This window comes from Spinacia oleracea, chromosome 2 (genome assembly GCF_020520425.1).
Source record: "Spinacia oleracea cultivar Varoflay chromosome 2, BTI_SOV_V1, whole genome shotgun sequence".
Lineage (NCBI taxonomy): Eukaryota > Viridiplantae > Streptophyta > Magnoliopsida > Caryophyllales > Amaranthaceae > Spinacia > Spinacia oleracea.
In genome coordinates this window covers 69,643,426-69,664,796 of record NC_079488.1, presented here as the reverse complement: position 1 = coordinate 69,664,796, position 21,371 = coordinate 69,643,426, and positions in this window count along the sequence as shown.

Here is a 21,371-nt window from a genome sequence, read left to right as displayed (position 1 = left end):
TCAATAGTAAGCTAATTGTTAAATTAGCTTGTCATGCCATCTAAAACTTTAATCTAATTAACTTTCTAGCTAGTTGGTTTCACAATTCTTATTTATAAGTGGTGTACAATAAATATTGTACATCGGACTAAAAGTTGACTCAAAATGCTTAAAAGTTACATTTATATATGTAAAAGTTATCTATTTTAGTGATAATTTTTTTCATTTGAATAAAAATTATTTCTTCAAAATCACTAATAACGTACTCCGTATAAATTAATCATTTAACCTTTTAAAAAGTTTATATATCAACTTTTTATTTTTATAATATAAAAGTTACAAAAAACTGCATAAAAGCTATTTTGGTGTACAATAAATTTATTATACACCTTGTGCGCGCATGACCTTTTGAGTTTGTATTCCAGTGGTAAACTAATTTACTAAATTAAGTTGATATTTAAATGGGTCCACTTTTATAATTAATCATTTTATTTTAATTTTATTTTCATTTATCATTATCATTACTCCATTGCCTCAAAAAAGCTCCCGCAAGAAGATGGATAAGGGGGGGGTCGGGTGTACGCAACCTTACCCCTGCAATGGCAGAGATGTTGTTTTCAATTGACCCAAAAGTGATAACGGGACGACAACGGGACGACCATCTTCTACTTCATGGAAAAGAAGCGAAGAAGTTTTAAGAGGCATTTTGATTTAGCCCATTACATCCCACAGCCAAAATAACAAATGAAAATTTGGCTCCATCGAAAATGGACGATTAATTTATTTTCATTATTACTTAAATTCTTATTGGACCACTTTTTCCAAGCTAATTTATTAAAATCACTTTAATGATTAATCTAGTAGCTTGAAACTTTTGAAAATCAAAGCAAATTCCTAGCTACAATCATTAGAGATGCTTAGACCTGGCAAAACTGACCCGGACCCGAAAAACCGACCCGATTGATCCGATCTGTAACCCGAAATTGACCCGAAGCGACGACCCGAAATTAACCCGAAAACCGAATAGACCCGACCCGAAACCGAAACCGACCCGTAAGTGATTTGACCTAAAATGACCCGATACCCGAATGACCCGAACTGAAGTACCCGAACCGATCTTCACCCGAAACCGAATTAACCCGAACCGAAAATAACTGTAAATTTTAAATCAACCCGAACCGATCCGAACCGAAAATCTAAAACCGATCCAAACCGAAGAGCAACTCAAATTTACCAATTAATTTAAATATAATATATATAAGATTCTTTTAGCTTTTCATATTATAATTATTTATAAAAATAATGATAATTATTATTATTATTATTATTATTATTATTATTATGGGAAACCACCAAAACGTAACAAGCTTAACAAGCTACAAAGATCAAGTAAACTATAAGAAGTTGGTGGGGAGCCGAGATACAATCTGGGCCCCCACTCCTCTAGCTATGGCGAACCCGATCCTGCTGAAAATGTGGGCAGCTGCCCGTGCCCCTATGTCTTGAGCCCTGGAGTACGACTGGACCCGCTTCAGCAACGAAACAGCCCCTTTCTCTAACTCCCCAAAAGAAAAGAAGGAAAAAGGAAAGAAACCGTAACCCAAAGCCCTACAACGTGCCGCATACTTAACCTGCTTCCGCTGCGCAGCAACCGCCACAACCAGACTCGGAACGAAGTCTGACAACCCAGATTGCGTCATAGGTGAAGACCCAGTCAAGTCAACACACACATCTACACCGCCATCCCAAGAATAAAGCAATATATCTGCAGGACGAAGAGCTCCATCACTCTCACTAGTCAGCCCAACATCAACCTCCTTACGAGCAGAAATCCCCGACCGATAGCAAATATCCAAAAGGGTATCACGAACAACATTATGTCGATGTTTGATACCCACGATCCCAGCACAAGACACGGCATGATCCCCATAAATATCCCCATCGAAAACCCGAGAGCAAGCAGAACACGGCGTCGAATCAGAGAACAACGGAATACCCAACCGATAGCAAAGAACCGAACGATAAGTCTTACCGTTCATAGTCTGGCCTAAACCCGAGATGGCCGGGGACTGCCCGCAACCAAGCTGAGGAGTGATCCCCCTGCTGGGATTTCCAAAGGGCAACATGACGCGAAGATAAGGAGTAGGCGGATACCGCATCAGCAGTAACCTTCGTGAAATATATGTCTGCCAATTTCTTCATGAGAGTGGGGGCAGCGATTTCACTAGGGCTACTCATAAGGTCGCTCTCCACGATCCTATTGAAAAGACCAAGAGCATCATCAAAGGCCGACCCCGGACCATCAACACCTGAAAGCCGAAGAAGCGAATCCTGCAAACCAGAAGACTGCAAACGGGATGCAAGAAAAGCATAATGCCGAACATCACCAACTGAATAAACACCCAATCCTCCATACGAATAAGGCAAGGTAGCAAGACGCCATTGCCAGTCACCGAACCCAGGTCCCGAAGCAGTCACGATGCGCTCTAAAGAAGCCCGAAGAGCCACATCAAAAGATACTTGGGCCGCTTCAAAAAGATGAGGTGGACAAGTGCGCATAGCAAAGTAGAGTTTAGAAACTCCAGTGCACGCACGAAGAAGCAACAACTCACACTGGGGATCATTAAGCATAGCTACAGCATCCATCAACACAACAGTCTTCGACACCCGTCGCGAAACCAACTCCTTACAAAAAGAGGAATCCGTACTGACTGGACCACCAAGCAACTTAACACCAAGCGCAGGACGAGCAATATCCGTAGGAAAGACACCCTCTAGACGACTGCGTGGGTCCTCCGAAGGCCAGAAAACCCCTGTCTTCTCAACATTAACATGGAGACCTAAATGAGGACCCTCCTCCAAAATCAACTCCAAGACCTTTCCAACCACCAAAGTGTCACCAACGATAGTGCCATCATCCAAGTACCACGCCTGCAGAGATAGATCAAAAGAGTCCCTGATTCGACACACCAATGGATGTAGAACCAAAGAAAATAGCAAAGGGCCGAGAGGATCCCCTTGCTGCACACCTTGACAAGACCACAAGGTATGCTCCCCATAATACAACCGTGCTGGAGAAGAGTAGCAGAATTCAACCCAACGCGAAAGAGCAGGACAATGTAGCCGAACCTCACGCAACAAAGCCGAACGATCAACCAAATTGAATGCATTCTGAAAATCCACCAATAACATAGAGAGGCCAACATCGGCCCCACGAGCCTCAACCAAACGATTGACAGCATGGAGAATAGCCTCACCACCTGCTGGAACCCCAACTCCAAACTGAAGCCCCCCAAAGTAGTTTCCTAAACGCGGACCAATCATAGCAGCCCCAACCTTAGAAACAAGACGCCTCCAAATAGTGCCCACAGCAATAGGCCGAATACCACCACCCGGCTTAACAAGTGGCGTAAGAGGAGCACTAGCAATATATCCACCAAGCTCAGCAGGACACTTTCCAGCAAGAAAGAGATTAACTACCTGAGTGATAGAGTCCACCAACTCATCAGAAACAGCTGCAGCAGCACCACCCAAGCAATCCAAAAGGTGTTGAGCACGCAAGCCATCTCTACCGCACGAAGTACCACGCGGAAAGCCCCTAATCTGCTCCAACACAACAGCGGAGGAAGCAGTAAGGTGATGATCAACTGGGATATCCGGTAAGGTAGGTTCCGGAACTGAAGGGTGCTTTGCTTGCAAATCAGCAAGAGTAGCATCATTGTAAGGGGCAAGACCTGAGGACGAAAGAACTCTAACGGCAGCCGTGTAGTGACCGTCATAAATTTTTCTCTTGCATTGCTTAATATTACGCTCCGCCAAATCATGGTCGTCGTCAACATCCAATAGAGGGGGAGACACGCTAGCCAATGTGTCCATAACAAGCTGCTCAGAACCACCAGGCACACCCCAAGAACGAATAGCAGCGGTGATACTCTCTTCCTGACGACGACGCCTAACACCGGATGAACACTCACGATTACTCCGCGGAGAAAAAGTCGTGAGGACACAAAGAGGTAACACGAGCAACTGAACCCAACAAGCGATGTCATCTGATCTGCAAATCACCTTATCAAGCGCCCCTTTCAGAACTCGCGAAAAACCCAAACGACATTTGGGAGGGATGGATTTCACAGAACGCAACCGCTTAGACAACAAAGAGTCTAGAAGAGCAACATCAAAAGAAAAATGATGTTCCCGAGGCGCATCAGAAGAAGGCAGCTCGGAAGTAGGAGCTAGGGGTTTTTGAATACCATAGAGAATAAAACGAAGAATACCATCCCCAGAATCAGGAGGGTCCACAAAAACAGTACTAGAACCACTGCCATGTCGACACCTAGTACGATGAGTATGAGTCTTGAAACAATCTCCACATAGCCAAATTCCCATACGACGAAAGGTCACTTCAGCCGAAGTAAAAACCTGCAAATTGGTAGTAAGGGAATGACGGGTAACATCCCGCACACCAAAGCAACAATGACGATCCCGTAAGTGAGTGAGCAGAGAACTCCTCACCAAACCACGCCCACCACCATCCTGGCACCCGCTAAGACCCACAAAAGGGCAATGAAACTTCTCCACGGAAGCCGCCATAATACATAAAACCCCTGCCACTTTAAAACCACAGAAAGACAACACCAACAACGCTGCACCAAACTCCACACCACAACAAACAATCACGCTGCAAACTGCACCACTTTCGCCAGAACAACCACGCTGCAAACTGCACCAAAACAGTGATTCGATCCCCGCAACACCACGAAGCTGCAACACTACAATGTTGATTCGAACACCCCCAGAATAATCCAAATACCAAACAGCCAAACAATACCAATCACGAAAATAACACACAAAAACGCCGCACGAAAAACCAAACAGATTGCCTGAAATGAACTCACGAACCTGAACAATTCACCAAAGAGAACTCACGAAATGCTGAACCTACGAATGGCCGGAAACTGAACTCACACAACCGATCGAATCCAAAGTGAACCCAGAATAGGAACTGAATTCCCGAAACAGAACTCACGAAATGAAACAGACTTCCCGAAAGAGACTTCCCGAAACTGAATACCAGATACCGTCGACCAGAAACACACCAAGAGCAAGATTGAGATTCGGAACCCCGCCGGAAAACCACCCTAAACGCCGCCTGAAAACACCAAAACCCGCCGGAACGCCTAACACCAAACCAACGAACCTGGAAACTGGACCAGCGTCGAACCTCCACGCGAACCTGATGAACCTGAAAACTGCACCACCGTCGCCGCCTAACACTGAACGGCCGTCGCCGGCCCTGCACCGCCGACGCTGACGCAGGAGCCCACCGGAATGACGATGAAGAAACGCTAACCGCACATCGTGCCCTAATCGCCTAACGTGAGAGCGTTTTTGTTTATTATTATTATTATTATTATTATTATGATTATTACTATTATTATTAGACAATGGCACTATAACACAATAACTGGATATCAATATATAAATGCACAAAATCCGTGTGTATTGTATAATATTGTGGCATTATATAACCATAGAATCTCATTCATTTCATCCACATATAGTCGAAGCGGGAGGTAGTCGTACGCTGAGACGACTATCCCGAAAATCTTCAAATAGTACCAATGAAAGATATGGGTACAAATATCAGCGATCTGAAATTGGGAGCTATCTAACTAGCTATATCACATTACAAGTTCTCAATTCATTACATAAAAGAAGATAAATGGCAATACAATAAAGCGACTTAATAAAAAGAATCAAATATCAACCATAAATTTCATTTATAACGACATTTTGTCCTTGAAGTAATCTAAGCGTTTGTTCTCTATACTAGTTAAGTACTTACTTTACTAAATCGTGATAATTTATTAGGGAGTATTATATTTGTACATGTCTCAAGTCTCATTTTCTCGACCGCAAATTAATGGTAGAACTAGGACTAGAATCGCCTACTTTACCACTTGTAAAAATTTGAAAATGTAACCTTTAAATTATTTTATACTATAACTCTCATACCATAAACCATTAAACTTCAAACCAAATACGTTTAAGTCTAAACCCTTAATTTTTTTTTGTAATAATAATAATATTATAAATAAACAATAATAATGTATGACCACCAAAACTAAAGATAAATAAGCTGATCAAAACTCGAAACCCGAAAAATCTAATCCAACCCGAAAAACTCGATATAACCCGGAAAACCCAAACCGATATGAACCGATCTGATACGATCCGATCCGATATTGACCCGATCCGATTTTGACCCGAACCAGAACCGACCCGATTATAAAAAACCGAAGCAACAAGAAACCCGAAATTGACCCGACCCATACCTGAAACCGACCCGAGGAAAAATAACCCGAAATAACCCTACCCAAATGGACCCGACCCGAATCCGATCCAAACGTCCCGTTTGCCAGGTCTAAAGATGCTATAAGCTTAAAAGCGCGATTTTATATGTTGTAGTGTTGGTAGATATTGTATTGACATATATAAAAAAAAGAAAATGATAGGCATGGATAACTAAATCAATACGTGTTAGGTCTTTCGTTAGTCTTTCTCATATATATCGATATGATACGTAAAAGTTCATACGTAGTACTTGGTATAACTTATACCACGACCTTTATTTAGAAAATTGTAGTCGTAATATCTCGATCGATCAACACCTTAAAATTAAGCTTATAACCAAATTTGACTAAAAATGTTTCATGTGAAATAGACTATTATCATAATTTGGTAGTCATCACTCAATGTCTTAATTATAGTTACAGAGAAGTGATAGCACCAAAATGAATATCGAATCATCACTAAGTGTTTTTGTTGACATATCAAAATCAATAACTTTGAATAATGTCTTCCGCCAACGGTATCTACATTAGTACATTGACTCCTACTACAACGATACCTCAACTGTTTATAAATTTTTCCTTGCTAATTAGGAAATTTTGTAAAACACTACTTTTAAGTTTGGTGGTTTTGTGAATTGCTACCTTTTTTTTTTAATTTTTTTTACTACCTTATAAGTTTGGTTTGTTTGACTAACACTACCATTTGACGTTTTCCGTTAATGTTTTCCGCCGTGTATTTCTTCTATTCTTTTAAATAGTTTCGTTCATTTGCCGTTTTGTTCATTTGTTATATTAAATAATCGTTGGGTTAGTGAGGTTCAAAGACGAAAAACATAACGAAGAACGTCAAATGGTAGTGTTAGTCAAACAAACCAAATTTATAAGGTAGTAAAATATAATTTTCTTTTTTAAAGGTAGCAATTCAGAAAACCTCCAAACTTATAGGTAGTGTTTCATCAAATTTCCTACTAGTTATGGATAGATGGTGACTTATAAATTAAGACACACTCATTATCTCTCTACTTGAATTGAGTGTCGGAGTGGATTTCTCGGGAACACTCCTGAGGCAGCTCACCGATGCTATTTTTTGTATGAAAATGAACGCTTGGAAGTGAAATAAGGTCGCCCAGTGAAGTAAATCGGTCGCCTAATTGACGAACTTCCGACTTTTCACTCTCCGTAATTTCTATGCATAAACACACAATATAATAATAAGCTTTGCTTTAAGGATTATTTTTGCGTGGACCTAGTCCACAATAATATTAGTGTAGACCCGAAATCAATAATTTTCTCTAGCACTCATTTTACGTACATATATAGGGATCTTTATTGTTCATATAGTGATTATAATAAATTAAACAACAAAATTCTTAATAGCCATTTTTTGAATCATAATTAATAACCCTATATTTTTTAAAAGTGGAATATGACTTAAAATCACTTTATTCAAGCAAAATATGTATCAACGACACCAATTTGATATTTTTTTTCATACTAATCCTAATAAACCTGCCAAAATAATATAAGAGCAAGTTGTTGACATTTTTTAAGTATGATCTACAATAAATTTAGTATGAAACAAGTCCATTTATGAATACTACTTGCTCCAAACGGTCGTTTGGTTGGCAAACAAAAACAAGCGATTTGAAATTAGCGGAAAATAAGTAGTGAGTTGTTTGTTGGCCTTAAACATACGAACTATAATGATTTTCAGGGAGTTAAGGCAAAGGTTGGGGTCTAACCTTTTGAAATTTTCACCTTTAAGGACCCCAACTTTTTTTTTCACCTTTTATGACCTCATTTCCATTTTTCGGTCAATTAACCATAGTTTAACTAACCATTAACCATACTAACATTCAAATAACGAGTTAAGTTATAGGTTAGAGTTTGACCTTTTGATTTTTTCACCTTTAAGGACTTGAACTATTTTTTTCACCTTTTGGGACCTCAATAATAAATAGGAAAAATTGATATTATCGGTCCCAACTATGGCCGATTTACTTTAAAAGGTCCCAACTTTTGATTATGTCAGGGTGGTCCCAACTATAGAGAGTGTTTTCCAAAAATGGTCCCTTAGTTAAAATTAAGTGCTAAATAACTTAATTAACACTCATATCTCTCGTGCAATAATCATATTTTTTAATTAAATGAAGTAAATGGAACAGTATGATATGCTTAAATCAACTTAATTAATAGTTTAATAAACCAAAGGACCATTCTTGAAAAACACACCTTAAAGTTGAGACCACTCTAGAATAATCAAAAGTTGGGACCTTTAAAAGTTAAACGGCCATAGTTGGAACTGTCAATATCAATTTTTCCTAATAAATATTAATCCCACTATTTTTTTTTGTCATTGACTTTGTTAGCATTTGAATTAATAATAATAATAATATATAATAAACGTTTTTTTTTCCTTCTCGACTTTTGTTGATGCCCTCGAGTTTAGTCTAGCTAGGGTCACCCGGGCTACTCAGAGTAACGCGATCAATGCTAATATTCGATCTTTTATTTTTAAACAGTTGTGTTTTGCCTTGAATAAAGGTGTCAGGGCAGAGTTAGTTGCTAGACTCTCATCCAACTTTGTGTAAACGTTTTTTTTAATTTTTTATTATAATAAAATAACAATAATAATAATAATTAATAATAATAATAATAATAATAATAATAATAATAATAATAATAATAATAATAATAATTCATCTTTCCCAAACACCTTTATACAACTAAAATTATATACGAAGTAGTATTCTTATCCAAACTTCATAGATAATCTTCCCTCATTTATAAGAACATTAATAGTTGAAACTTAGTTTACGTAATACAATAACTGATATGAGTATGTAATAGAAAAATTTAGGTCAGAAATTTTAGTTCGGAAATTGCTCATGAATTTAGATCGAGTTAAGCATAAATAACTTTAGTACCTGATCAATTATAGGCACCAATTCAATTAATGGTCTTTATTCTCATAAAACAACCAAGAACTAGTATGATCTATACTTAACTTGCAATGATCAAAACCATAATTCATTTAAAATTAACTCATTTTCATTATTTCTACATTTTTTATGAATTAAGTTACACATTATTTCAATTTGAGCTTATTATGTTAATGATTAGAAGTTTAATAATAGTAATTGGAATTACATGGAAAAATGGATGAGGTCTCAAAAGGTGAAAAACGAAAGTTCAGGTCCTGAAAGGTGAAAAAACGAAAAGGTTAGACCTCAAACTTTTGATGTACTTTAATCTTTTAACCAAAGGACCTAACATTTTAACATAATGACCTAACCTTTTAAACTACTCTAGTTAAACTTGACCGGAAAAGGGGAATGAGGTCCTAAACGGTGAAAAAAAAGGTATAAGTCCCAAACGATGAAAATCCCAAAAGGTTGGACCCCATGTGTGGTAAGGTGCTGCTGCTGCTCCTCCTTTATATAGAGGAGATAGTACAACGGCTAGTGTTTTTTTTTAAAACGTCGTTGGTTAGCAGGGGTATCTGGTGAAATAATAAAAAAACATAGGGGTACCTGGTGAAAACATAAGAAACCATAGGGGTATTTGGTGAAATAAAATTTTTAAATGTTAAGAAGAGAAGATAGAAATTTAAGTCCAGCCCAAGTATCAAGCCCATGTTCAGCATCAGTTTTCATTCCTAAAATGATCACTCCCTATGGTTTTGTTTTTTTTTGCCAAATATGGCAATATTGCTTTTGTTGTTTTCTAAGTTGATTTAGGACAGCTGGATTGCAGGGTTGGTAGGGTGATGGTCACCAACTTTGGGAATGTAATCCGCCGCCTATTTAAAGGCTTGTAAGGCTCATTTTGAGCGACAACAAAATTATTACAGTGAATGAAAATGGCTAGCTTGCAAAGGAAGTAAAGAGCACTGATTTTGTAGCATGATAATCAAGACTCAAATGTCTTCATTGAAATACAGGGTATCTGGTGAAATAAAGTGTCTAACGGCCACTTAACGGCAGGGGTAAGTCATTCGAGAAAATGAAATCCCAGGAGTATTTGGCGAATCACTTAAACAACGAGGGTATTTGGTGAATAAACTTAAACCTCGGGCGTATTTCGTGAAAATCCGATTTATTATCTAAGCTCTTTTAGATAGTACGGCTACCAACTACAATGCATCATACAATCAATTAGACAATTAACCTAGTACATCTCATACAGACATCACACACAAGATGACAAAAGAGTCATGTGCAAAGAATTACATGTTGATACTCTTTGATTGATGTTGTAAGGATCGAACAACATGCCACAAGTAGAATGGAGGGAGGAACCTTCCTTCTGTTTTTTTTTATGCAAGCTGGGAATCAATACATTTTTTTAAAACAAACTACGGAGATTATATTATATTAACTTATAAGACCACATTGTTCTTACATAGTAGTGAAAATAAGATACTACTTCCACTATTATCTAGAGCTGAAGTAGGACGGAACTTATGTAACACCCTAATAATTCCTTGCTTTTATAAAACCATTTTCCAACTTAAAATAAAGGAATTACTAAAGCATTACCGCCACCGTGATAACGGTTAAGGCTATTACCAGAATTACGCAGCGGAATTAAATGTCAACTAACTTTTAAAAACATAATTAATGAAATATCGAGGCCTCCTACAATTTGGAACCATAATGGCCCAAAACCCAAAGTATAAATAATTCAAACATAATTAAGGTATTAAATAAAATAGTTTCAAAGAACGAAAGCATGCAACTCTCTCAATCATCCCAAGCCACATGATTTCAATCGTACTTGATCTACCAACCTGCTATATTATTCTACTCCCCAACAATGCAAGTGCAAATGATGGATCATCATAGGGTCATTAAGGCAAAGGCCATGACCAAAACACACAAAGCACGTAGTCAACAAAAGCTGAGTACTTACAAGCATAAAGTGAATGAAACTAAAACATGAATCACTCACTAAGTACTAATCAACATGCAAAAGCCATATAATAATTAACAACCAATCATGAATACAAGACTCGACACTTGACTCGACTCTTGACTCACAATTTAATTAGAATAAGCTTCGAACGGGCCAAAAGAATATTCCATAAAGGAAAGGTGATGGGAGCCAACCATACACCAAAGAATAAATAATAAAATCGGGCCATACCGAGTGTCGGGCCATACCGACGGAATTCCTGCGCATAATATAAATGAAACAACGTCTTGTATCATTAGTAGGAGTACGAGATTTCCGGCAAGACTCCCCCCCATTGTTCATACTCAAGGTATATACGTTCCAAGAGTTTTGAATCTTGTTCTGGTTGCACTTTATGTTTATTAATATTTTAATAAAGGCGAACTCAAGACTCGACAACATGCATACATACAATTAATAAACAACAACCAAAACAATCTTATTTTAATTGCTTAGGACTTGTGATCAACCAAGCAGACACTTGTGATATTACTACCATGTTCCTCCTCACCAGAGTGAGACTAAACATCATGCACATTAACATGAGGGTTGTGCCCTTGCACGACAAATCCTAATTCATTTCATACATAACATTCCCAACTGAACCCTACATGTGCGGTGGCTTACGTGAGCTAACCCTTCACATGTGGTAAAATAAATAGTACAACGAAGTACGAATAATTGGCTCAAAGTATGCTAGACATCCCGTACAATAGCATACAAATAAATAATCCATCCCTTGCATGTGAAATAAACCATACATGCATAAATATTGAACAACATGATTGACAATGAAATCCATACTCATAATAATTTCAACATGCTTGTTCAACAACTAATCCAATAAATCCAACATCACAAATCACATGCTCGTTCACCAAAATAAACATGATTCCACATAATGTAATTCACATCATCAACAATCATGTAATGTCATTGACAAAAGGTATGGTTGCCCTAGACTTGTACGTACTTTGAATACCTAAGCGTAGGGGTCACTTTGCAATAACGAGCATTCAACTAGAAATCACCTCCTATCATCAAAATAATGAAACTTAAATTATTTCCATGTTCATTAAATTTCCAGCAACTTTATCAAAATTAAAACCTCCTTTAAACTTTAGAATTCAATCGTTTTAATAAAATCGTCTCAATTTGCAAAATCAATCCCTAGTACAAAAACATATTTTTTTCGTCTTAAAAATCAATAAAAATCAACACTTTAAACCTTTATTCAAATCTGAAAATATAATTGATTATCATAATTAAAATCATCACCTAATTATGCTAATCAATTGACTCATTAGGTCTAGGTTAAAACCCTAACTTGAAAATCCCAATAAAACTAGTTTATTATCATAAAAATCAATGCTTTATTTAATATACAAATCTAAAATTCATCCTTTAATAATTAAAACCAACCTAATGAATCACAACACACAAATCCTCAAACCACGGTATTCATAACCGGTTCCCAGCATTTTAATTACTCAAAACAATATTAATATAATAATTTAAAATACGGAATTTAAATAGAATAGGTAAGGAAGAAGAGAATTATACCAATCCGGCCTATAGCACGGAACAACCACGAATATAATGTGATTGGGCGAAAAGAATTGAACAACGAACGAACAACACACACACACACACGACCGTGTGTGTGCGCGCAGCAAGGGCGACGAGCAGCGACGGGCGTGAGCGGGGAGAGGGGCGCGCGCGCGCTGGGCGCGAAGGAGAGCGAGAGGGAGAGCGGGGGTGCAGCACTGTGCGCGAGGGCAAGAGCGAGAGAGAGGGGCAGCAGGGGTGTGCACGAGCACACGAGCAAGGGAGGCGAGCAGGGGCGTGCGCGAGCACACGAGCAAGGGACAGCAGCAGCGCACGAGTGCTCGCTGCGGCTGCGGGTAAGAGAGGAGAGGCGAGGGCGAGTGTGTGGGCGAGAGGCGGGCGAGCACGAAGGCTCGAGGCACGAGGCCGTGCGGGTGCCGAGCAAAGAGAGGAGAGGAGTGAGGTGCAAGAAATCAAAAAGGGGCTTTATGAAATTTTAGGGGTTCATTTAATGATGGGGGAATCTATTTATAGGCTCCCTAATCCCTTGATGGGCTAGGCTTAGGATATTTGAGTTGGGCTTAGGAATTAAATGAATTGGGCTAGCTCAGGATTTAAATTAAACTGTTTGGATTGGGCTCGTTTAATAAAACGAATTGGACTTTTTATTTAAAACCCGAAGCTTAAAAAAATCATTTGCAACTCATTTAATTTCCCGACTCAAGAATTAAATTCGTTTCGTAATTAATTAAAATAATAAATATTCTAATTAATTAAAATACATTAAATAAAATACATTTAAATATTATTTAAATGTTAATAAATCGTAAAATGCTTTATAAATATAATAAAATATACTTATAAATATTATAAAAATACGAGGTATCACAGTCTACCCTCCTTAAAAGAAGTTTCGTCACGAAACTTGGGTTCGGAAATCAAAATTCAACTAAAAACTTGAGACTTTCTGAGACTTTCAATACGTTCATTTACAAAAAGTTTAAGTTGCTGTACTCTTCACATGATTAAACAGGACAATAATAAGTGCAAATTCAATAGAAAGCACTAAATTGAGCATAAAATAGGGGAAAACAAGGTAAAAAGCGCGAAATTCTACCGCACTCTACCCCCCTTAAAAGACACGAGTTACGACCCCGTAACTCAACTAACCTCGGGAAACAGCTCGGGATATTTCTTTCTCATTTCTTCCCCCGCTTCCCAAGTGGCTTTCTCAGATTCTTGGTTAGACCACAACACTTTGACAATTTTCACATCTTTAGTATGCGTACTACGCACTTTGCTATCAAGGATTTTGACAGGTCTTTCCTCAAAGGTTAGACTTTGGTCTAATTCTATGGTCTCCGGTTGCAACACATGCGATTTATCCGGGATATATTTCCTTAACTGAGATGTGTGGAACACATTATGCACTCTATGCAAGTCCATAGGCAAGGCTAGTCTATAAGCTACCTTTTCGATTCTTTCTAAGATCTCATATGGGCCTATGTACTTAGGGCTTAACTTCCCTTTCTTTCCAAATCTCATGACACCTTTCATTGGTGACACTTTGAGCAACACTTTATCACCTACGTTGAACTCTTCATCCCTACGTTTCAAGTCTGCATAACTCTTTTGGCGATCCTGCGCCGCTTGAATCTTTGATTGGATGGTTCGGATTTGGTTCATGGTGTCCTCTATCATTTGAGGTCCCAACACTACGGTTTCACTAATATCGTTCCAACAAAGTGGACGTCTACACTTTCGTCCATACAAAGCCTCAAATGGTGACATTCCAATGCTAGCATGATAGCTATTGTTATATGAAAACTCAATCAGATCTAGGCTATCTTCCCAACTTCCTTGGAAATCAATGACGCATGCCCGAAGCATGTCTTCCAGGGTTTGGATAGTCCTTTCAGTTTGTCCATCCGTGGCTGGGTGGAAGGCTTTACTCATTTTCAATGTCGTACCAAAGCTCTTCTACACACTTTTCCAGAAATTCGAAAGAAACCTTGAATCCCTATCTGATACGATATCCTTAGGAACTCCATGTAACCTCAAAACATTCTTAATGTAGGCTTTAGCAAGTTGTTCCATTTTCCAGGTTTCCTTCATTGGTATAAACACTGCTGACTTAGTCAACCTATCTACCACAACCCAAATTGTATCATTCCCAGCCTTTGACTTAGGTAAACAAGTGACGAAGTCCATAGAAATACAGTCCCATTTCCAGCTTGGAATCTCTAAAGGTTGGACCTTCCCTTGAGGTCTCCTATAGGGGTGTCAAATCGGATCAACGGATCGGGTTTGGGTCGGACTCATCGGATTCGGGTTGAAACGGATCGGATTGAAACGGATTAATTTGGCTAACGGGTCGGATCGGATCGGATTGAAAATTTCACGGGTCGGATTTTTTATTCACGGATCCATATCGGATCGGGTTGTAAACGGGTCGGATTATAGTCGATTTGGGTCGGGTCGGATCGGATTGGAATATGACGGATTGTTAACGAGTTTAGTCGGACTATAACGGGTTCGGGTTCATGTTGATCGGATTCATATCGGATCGGATTCATATCGGATCGGATTCATTTCGGATCGGATTCATATCGGATCGGATTCATATCGGATCCGATTCATATCGGTTCGGATTCATTTCGGATCGGATTCATATCGGATCGGACTCATATCGGATTAATCGGTAACAGACTAAAACGGGTCGGATTGAAACAAATTTAGCCTGGTTACATTGGATTCAGTTTTATATTGGTTCGGGTAATTATCGGATCGGGTTATTTGGTAGCGGGTTGAAATTTGGGTCAGTTCGGTTCCAAATTATATATTATAATATTGATGGCTTAATTAGGGGAATAAAACGATAACTAACTTTTAAAAGTAATAAGAATTTAAGATTAGTAATATTAATACAAAAGGTCTTGCGCGCACAAGGTGTACAATAAATTTATTGTACACCAAGATAACTTTTATACAGTTTTTTGTTACTTTAACCTATTTTTCTGTAACTTTTATATTATAAAAATAAAAAGTTGATAGATAAACATTTTAAAGGGTTAAATGATTAATTTATACATTATTAGTGATTTTGAAGAAATTATTTTGATTCAAATGAAAAAATTTATCATTAAAAAATAGATAACTTTTACATATATAAATGTAATTTTTAAGCTTTTGAGTCAACTTTTACTCCGGTGTACAATATTTATTGTACAACCATTGTAAATAAGAATTTGTGATACTAATAATATAAGTTATTTTGTATATTGTATAACCTTGTTTAATACTACCTCCATTCCTGAAAGTTCTTTACGTCTTAGAATATGTGTCAAAGTATGAAAACTTTGACCGTAGATTCTCCTATTATAATTTATATACATCAAAATGTTATCATGTAAGATGTTGTTATATTGGTCTTGATATATGTTTTTAGAATATCAAGTTTTTTTTATTTTTTTCATATACGAAACTGGGTATCTTATGGATTGATGATGATAACCATCTGTACGACTATAACCATACAATAAACTTTGTAAGACTATAACTACATAATTATATAACTATATGGTTATCAAACGATAATTACAAAGTAAATAACTGTATAAGCTATAGCTATATACTTTTTTATAAGATTATAAGTTTACAAATATATAATTCTATATTTCTATCACATTATAAATATAGAGTCAAGTAAGTTTATAATGTTTACAAGTCTAACAAAAGTAATTCTAAACGGGTCATGGGTTGAAATGGGTTCGGATTAAACGTGTCATGGGTTGGAATTGGTTCGGATTAAACGGGTCACGGATTAAAAACAGATCGGATTAAACGGGTCACGGGTTGAAACAGGTCGGATTAAACGGGTCACGGATTAAAAACGGATCGGATTAAACAGATATTCCTCGGGTTGGAACGGATTCGGATTGAAAGGGATCGGATCATAAACGGGTTTCGGATTGCTTCGGATCGGATTAAATGGATTCGGATTGTCACGGATCAGACTGTTAACGGATTCGAATCTTAATCGGATCAATACTAACGGGTTGGTTCGGATTTGGGTTGAATATAATCGGATCGGATCGGATTTCGGATTGTAACTCACGGGTTCTAAACGGTTCGGATTCTAAACGGTCGGACAAACCCATCGGATTCACTGGGTCGGATTGAAATTTGACACCCCTAGTCTCCTATGCTCAATTTTAATCTTCTGACAGGTCAGACATCTAGCCACAAATTCAGCCACTTCGTTCTTCATCCTTGGCCACAAATAGACCTTTTTCAAGTCCTTATACAACTTGTCACTACCTGGGTGCACAGAATATGGCGTATTATGCCCTTCTTTCATCAATCTCTCTTTCAGTTCTCCACACTTTTGAGGCACGCACCACCTGCCTTTGTACCTCAAACTTCCATCATCATGGATTCGGAATTCTAACTCCTTCCCTTGCGAAATCTTTTCCTTGATTCGCTCTAACTTCACATCCCCAGCTTGATTCTCCCTAATCTCATCAAATATTGACGGCTGGATGGTTAAGGCATTCATCATTCCCTCAAGGCTTTCACCACTCACTATTTCAAGGTTCAAACGCTGCATGTCCTTACACAGCTCGTTAGCAACTACTAACGCATTAACACTATGACTTGATTTCCTACTCAAGGCATCCGCAACTACATTGGCTTTTCCTTCATGGTACTAGATATCCAAATCATAGTCCTTAATCAGCTCCAACCACCTTCGTTGGCGCATATTCAAATCCTTTTGTGTGAAGATGTATTTTAAACTTTTTTGATCCGTAAATATTCTACACTTCACACCATACAGATAATGTCTCCATATTTTCAATGCAAATACTATAGCCGCTAGCTCTAAATCATGGGTAGGGTAATTGGATTCATATGGCTTCAATTGCCTTGACGCATACGCAATAACCTTCCCGTTCTGCATCAATACACACCCTAAACCATTCTTAGAGGCGTCACTATACACATCGTATGCACCACTCTCATCTGGTAAGGTTAATACTGGTGCGGTTGTCAATCGCGTCTTTAAGGCTTGGAATGCTTCCTCACACTGGTCACTCCATTCAAACTTGGTTTCCTTCTTCATCAAGGTAGTCATGGGCTTGGCTATCCTAGAGAAGTCTTGCACAAAGCGTCTATAGTAGCCAGCTAATCCCAGAAAACTACGAATGTCAGTCACACTCTTGGGTGTAGGCCATTCACTAACAGCTTTGATCTTAGAAGGGTCAACTGCCACTCCTTTCTTTGACACAAAATGTCCCAAAAATGCAACTCTTTCCAACCAAAACTCACACTTTGAGAACTTGGCATACAACTGGTTATCTCTCAAGGTACTCAACACCGATCTCAAGTGTTCCGCGTGATCTTCTTCACTCTTTGAATACATTAGGATGTCATCTATGAAAACCACTACAAACTTGTCCAAATAGGCATGGAATACACGGTTCATTAAGTCCATAAATATTGCAGGGGCATTGGTTAACCCAAAAGGCATAACAGTGAACTCATAATGTCCGTATCTAGTCCTAAATGCGGTCTTTGGTATGTCAAGGTCAGCGATTCTCAATTGATGATAACCCGAACGCAAATCGATCTTTGAAAATATTCCTGATCCTTTTAGTTGGTCAAATAGGTCTTCTATCCTAGGTAATGGATATTTGTTCTTGATTGTGACCTTATTGAGCTCCCTGTAGTCTATACAGAGCCTCATACTTCCATCCTTTTTCTTCACAAACAACACTGGTGCTTCCCAAGGCGATGCACTTGGCCTAATATAACCTTTGTCCAATAGATCCTCTAGTTGGCCTTTTAACTCATTCATTTTTGCTGGAGCCATTCGATAAGGTGCTTTTGAAATAGGGGCGGTTCCAGGCACTAAATCTATGGTAAAGTCAATAGGTCGATTGGGAGGCATCTCCGGGATCTCTTCTGGAAATACATCAAGGAATTCGTTGACTACTGCAATATCCTCTGGCTGATCCTTGATTACATGCTCTAGGTTCCTCACATTACATAAGAAGGCTGGGTTCCCTTTATTGACTAGCTTCACGAGTTCCATTGCCGTGATGATTCCTATGTTCTTAGGCTTATCAAAACGACGATATGACACTACTTTGCCTAGGCTAGACCTCAAGTGAACCTTCTGCTTCTCACAATCTATTTTGGCTTTGAACTTGGCCAACCAATCCATCCCCAGAATTACATCTAGCTCTCCTAACTCAAATTCAATTAGGTTAGACAAGAATACGGTCTTGGCTATGGTCAAAGGCACATCTCTATGGATTTTGGTACACTTCACTATACTACTAGTAGGTATGACTATGGGTACCTCATTTGGTTCAGGCTCTTTCAACCCTAGTTTCCCCAAAGTATCTACTGATATAAAAGAATAAGTCGCACCAGAATCAAATAGAACTTTAACTAAAACGGAATTAATAGAGAAAGTACCCGCTATGACGTCAGAGGAAGTTTCCGCTTCTTGCCTAGATATCACATTCAACTTTCCTTGGGCAACTCCTTTGTTATAGCCACCTCCTTTGGTGTTCCCATTGTTGTTTCGGTTCCCATTCTGCTGTTGGTTCCCTCCAGGCTTTCCATGGTTCTGGTGATTGCCATTGCTATTGCCATTGGTACCACCTTGGTAGTTCCTTTGGTTTCCACCTCCATTTCCCCCATTCCGGTTCTGATTATTCCGGTTATTGCCTTGGTGATTACCTTGGTTAGGTTTCCCATTCTTAGAATAACATTCATACTCCCTATGGCCTAACTTCTGACAGAACCTACAAGTCACCAAGTTTCTATCACAATCCTTTCCCTTTTCAGCACTACCATTCTTCCTTTGCTGTAACCCATACAGGTGAGCAGCTTTTCCGTACAGGGTGTCTAACGAGGTAAAGGTCTCTCCAGACAACAACAGCTGTAAATCCATGGTTAAACCATTCTCAAATCTTTGAGCCATGAGCTCTTCCGTTGCCACCACTTCAGGTGCAAACCTAGACGGCTCTATAAACTTAGAATAGTATTCCGTCACAGACAGACCTCCCATTTTGAGTTCAATGAACTCCTGCGTCTTTTGCTTCTTCAGGTAAGGTGGGTAAAACTTGTTCCTTAGTGCAGTTTTGAATGCTTCCCATCCAAAGTTAGGTGTGGCTCTAAGGGTGTTTTCACATCGTTGCCACCATAAATCAGCTTCACCTCTCAGGTAGTACACAACACTATTCACCCTAAGGTTTTCGGGGCAATTCACAGCTACAATGAGTTTATCAAACTCTCTCAACCAGTTCTCAAGCACACTGGGTTCAATCTCTCCGCTATAGAGTGGAGGCTTGCTTTGAGCTATTTTCTTAAACATTTCCCCAGCCGGATCATGCATTGGGTTGGCTCTGGTTTGAGCTAGGTCTCGAACTACCTCAGCTAGTTGTCTAACCACCTCAGAAATCTCTTGGTTAGCCATATCCTTTTTCCTGAATAAATAAAAAGGCTAACTTTAATATTGGTTGGACATGACATCACTAAGGCTAGTTCGACAACGAACCTACTCACAATAAGAACACATTTATGCGCAACCTAGGGGAAGAGTTGGCGCCATTCTTGGGCCTTCTCACCCCACTATTCGATGCAAGTAAATTTAGATGGTTGCTACTAAACCACCTTGCACATAAAATTTCATTGAAGAAATAACAAATAATCCCTTTGCGATACCCACAAGACTTAGAATTGAGAATTAAACTTAAAGGATAACGAAAAGGAAGTTCTATTCTTTTATTAAAACTCCAATGAATAAGTCTTACATCCACTAATGCCATAGCATTTATTCTCCAACTATAAAAAAAACTAAAACCATAAATAGTAGCTTTGCCACTTTATTAATCAACGAAAAATAAAACTAAGGATTACATTTCTCTAGAGACTAACGTCATCACGACGATCATTTCTTTCCTTGTATTTCTCTGGAGTAAAGTCTTGATCATTAGGATCATCCAAATCTTCTTCCGGATCTGAGTCTTCATCCATAGCCTCATCATTTTGCTGTGGCTCACTATCAACCACATTATTCTCTTCAAACTCATCTTCAGATCCACTGGATATCTCAATAGTGGGTTCAGGAAGTATAGGGTTAGGATTTTCAATCTCTACCACATCATCATCACTATCCTCCTCAACCTCACTAGTTGGCTCTGAAGGAAATAATGCCCTTGGTCCAAGTATGCATTCAATGTTAAGTCTAATAAATGCGGTTCAGTATTAATTAACAAGTTAATAATTCAGTGAGATCAAGTGAGCTGAATGCCTAGCTAGAGGCCGCTTCAGTTCAAGTGGAATTAATGATATTAATACACAACTTACTCTTGACTGAACCCGTAGGGTCACACAAATAGTACGTAAACGAATCAAGTATTTAATGGCATTAAATACTCTATCTATGGATATTCGGAATCGACGGATCTTGGTTTCAGTGGGAGCTGAGATCGTCACAAGCAAGAAATGGATACTCCGGAA